The sequence below is a fragment of the Lacerta agilis genome, chromosome 7, assembly GCF_009819535.1.
Source record: "Lacerta agilis isolate rLacAgi1 chromosome 7, rLacAgi1.pri, whole genome shotgun sequence".
Lineage (NCBI taxonomy): Eukaryota > Metazoa > Chordata > Lepidosauria > Squamata > Lacertidae > Lacerta > Lacerta agilis.
In genome coordinates, this window is record NC_046318.1 from 8,150,253 (window position 1) to 8,153,720 (window position 3,468).

The 3,468-nt window shown below is 45.4% G+C and overlaps 1 non-coding gene across 1 annotated transcript; it reads left to right on the forward strand.

Moving 5' to 3' along the window:
• Positions 1–2,479: 2,479 nt before the first annotated feature.
• On the forward strand, positions 2,480–2,582 carry LOC117050525. The gene has a single exon (XR_004427097.1). It is a non-coding gene; the product is annotated as a U6 spliceosomal RNA (small nuclear RNA).
• Positions 2,583–3,468: the final 886 nt, after the last annotated feature.

The window sequence follows — 3,468 nt, forward strand, 5'->3', positions numbered from 1 at the left end:
GTGAGCAAATGGGCTAATATGAAATTTCAACCATTGACTTCTCCGCACATTCTTAGCCATTATGGTAATACAATGCTGCACCAGCTCTCAAAAGGCCATGTCATTTCTTCCCCTCATTGTCGATTGGCTTCTGGCCTTCTATGGCACTAGTAATGCATAAATCCCATTCATCTAACTTTTAATGAAAGTACCACGCACATGTTTCAGATACACTCAAAGAGAAGAGCTGTCTTGACTTCAGTTGTCTCTACATCCATGAGGAAGTGCAGTTGAAGTGTTCAGAGGTCTGACTCTGCACTTTTGGCTAATCAGGGCAATTTTCCTGCTTGTCATGCATAACATTACTATAGCTTGAAGCAGTTAATTGGATAGTTCTTTACTTAGATAACCCCAAAGTGAAAGGATTGTGGAGCACAGTAGATTAGCTGTCTGCATCAGAACTGCTGATGACAGTCTGCAACATCCAGCAGAATTTCTTGAGTGGCAGTCCTCGTTACATGGATAGGCTTTCCTCATTACAGTTACACATTAGATCTGTGCTAAGCACCATCCATTAAATGACAGTTTAGGCCTCTAATTCTGCAGACTCTGAATATTTGTTTTGCAGTGCTCAGTAATGCTTAATTAGAGCTCCAGAAAGGCTATGGGGACTGGAAAGGGTAAATTTATTTACATATATAATCTGCCCTATCACAGAAGTTCAGGATGGTTGACAATACATGTATATAAAGTTGTCCATGATGCACACACAAACACTTCACATTATGCAAGGCCTTGCTTATTTTCAGACACATTCCCGCCATCTGCTACTATGGCTGCAGATAGAAGAAGCATGAACATCTTCAGAGTTGTTGTTGTTGGTGGTGGTGTGTGTGTAAACGTGGCCTCTACCCTGCCTTGTTTCTCAACAGGGACAGGCCTTGCATCCTCCAACCACAACTAAAACCCTCCTTTCCTTGGCTTCCCCCAACAGTTACTTGTTTTTCCTGTAGTCAGGGATGTTGCTAGTGGGGCGGGGGGCGGGCTGCCCCGGGTTCCAGGGGAGGGGAGTGACTCTCAGCATGCCCACCCCACAACTCATACGTTGCTCAGTGCAGCAGCTGGCTTACACAGCACACACTTTGCTTTTTCCTTCCTGCTGGGAAGAGCCACAGAAGCACAGCTCTGCCCAGCCAGGGCTCCACCCAGCAGCCTGGCACATTTCACGAGGGCACTGCCCTCTCAGGGGGCACAATGGTGCCATCTTCAAGGGGTGGCATTTGGCACCTCCACCTAAAGCCGCAAGCACAAGCCAGAGCAAATCCAGTGGCTTTGGGCTTAGGACTCACCACAGCACTGCAAAAGCATTAGCTGTGCTTGCTTTACTCAGTCCACCTGGACCTGGGGTACCATCCGCCCACACCCCTTCAAGTCACAGTGAGTGTTTTGCGTTCCCCCACAATGCTTTGCGGCACCTCATTTGCAAATGAGGTGTTGCAAAGCATTGTGGGGGGATGCAAAATGCTCACTGTGACTTGAAGGGGTGTGGGCGGATGTGTGTGTGTGTGACAAAAACAAATCCGCACCGAGTACCACTTGGGCTTGCTACGCCTCTGCCTGTAAGTTATAGTCACTTTCATACACCCCTCTGCACCTGGCACCCCACGATAAACAACATTGCCATACACAACTGTAATTTCCCCCTCCTAACAGAAAAATGGGTCTTGCAATGCAGGATTAATTCATTCATCAACCTTTTATTGGCATCAAACAAACAAACAAACAAACATACAAAACAGAAGCAGATTAATACTTTCACAGTGGCACAGACTAAGTTAGAAGAGAAAAGAGACAAGACTCCGCTGTCCACGATCACATCTCTGGGACTCTTGATAGCTCAGACGACTGCAGAATATTACGACGAGAAAAGAGCAAATGCAGGTATTGAGCTACCAATTTGGTAAGCTCCTGGTCAGTCCCCATTAGTAGGAAATGTAAGACTTCCTGCTCTGGTCTCCTTCTAGGGATACAGAGCTGGTCCAGGAATTGCTGGCGGAGATCGTCGTAAAGTTTGCAGTGAAAAACCACATGAACAAGGCTTTCCACCTGGTGGTCATCGCATGGACAAATCCTCTCACCCTCCACCCTGCCTGAGAACCTTCCCCATAGGAGGTTCGATGGATTTGCATTGAACCTGGCCAACGAAAAGTCCCTTCTTTCTGGGGGGTTCAGTAGAAAATCAAGATAATTACAATTTGTTTCGTGTGCCCACGGAAGATGAAAATAAAGAGGGGAACATGTTTTGCCTGCTGCCTCTATGAGTTCTTGGCGCTCAATGTCCCACAACCTAGTTTTTATTGTGGTCTTGGCAGATAGTAAGGACATTGTGCGCAGGAATTCCATTAATAGCCCCAATTGTTGAACCTTCCTGTTGAAGTGTTGTAGCCCAATGGGGAGGAAGGTGTCCAATAACATTACCTGAAGGAGAGGGTCTCTATCAGAGTCGAGGCAGCACATATACTAAAATTGGAACGATACAGAGAAGATTAGCATGGCCCCTGCGCAGGATTAATTAGTAAGTCTGGTATAACCCACATACTCTCAGCAATCACACCATTCCCATCAACATGGGTAAAATAATAAAAATAATTTTGCATTGTTTTGCGGGATCTTATATCTTATTGTTCCTGCATATATTGTTGTACACTGCTTTGCTATTTCATATGAGAAATAAAGAAATAAAAAGAGATACTGTATATGCAGTTATCAATCTCAAGGCAATGAGCACAAACACGGGGGTTGTGGGGGCAAAGGTTTTGGGAGAGGGATGAAATAAGACCTCAGTTAGAAAGTGAAGGAATTCCCATCTTTGCTGCTACTTTTCATACCTTTTGCCCAAGCACAGTTACAGTAAACTTCTGGGGAAAATTCTGAATGGTTTTTGAAGGGGCAGCAATCGCTTCTCCATCAGGGAAGGGCTGAAGAAATGACTTAAAACCAAGCCAAGAAGTTTTATATCTAGACAAGGGGCATTTCACTTCTTTGTTTAGTAGGCTAGATGTGCTTTCCTAAATGTCAGTCACTGCTGTGGCTAAAGGCACTGAAAGATGGGAGAAAAGCAGTTTTGTGAGAAGCAATTTTCACCCAATAAATGAGGATAATAGTGTTTGTGCATCTTGCCTCGTAAGGTAAAGGTAAAGGGACCCCTGACCGTTAAGTCCAGTCATGGACGTCTCTGGGGTTGCGGTGCTCATCTCGCTTTACTGGCTGAGGGAGCCAACGTACAGCTTCTGGGTCATGTGGCCAGCATGACTAAGCCACTTCTGGCAAACCAGAGCAGTGCACAGAAACGCTGTTTACTTCTCTCATATCTTGGGTTTAAAAACAAAAGCTAGGATAGGAATCCAGGGAATATTGTTCATCTAAGATGGAATGCATCCTTGAGTTGTGACAATGGCTATTGCTTGCCTGGATGGAGAGGAGTGCATG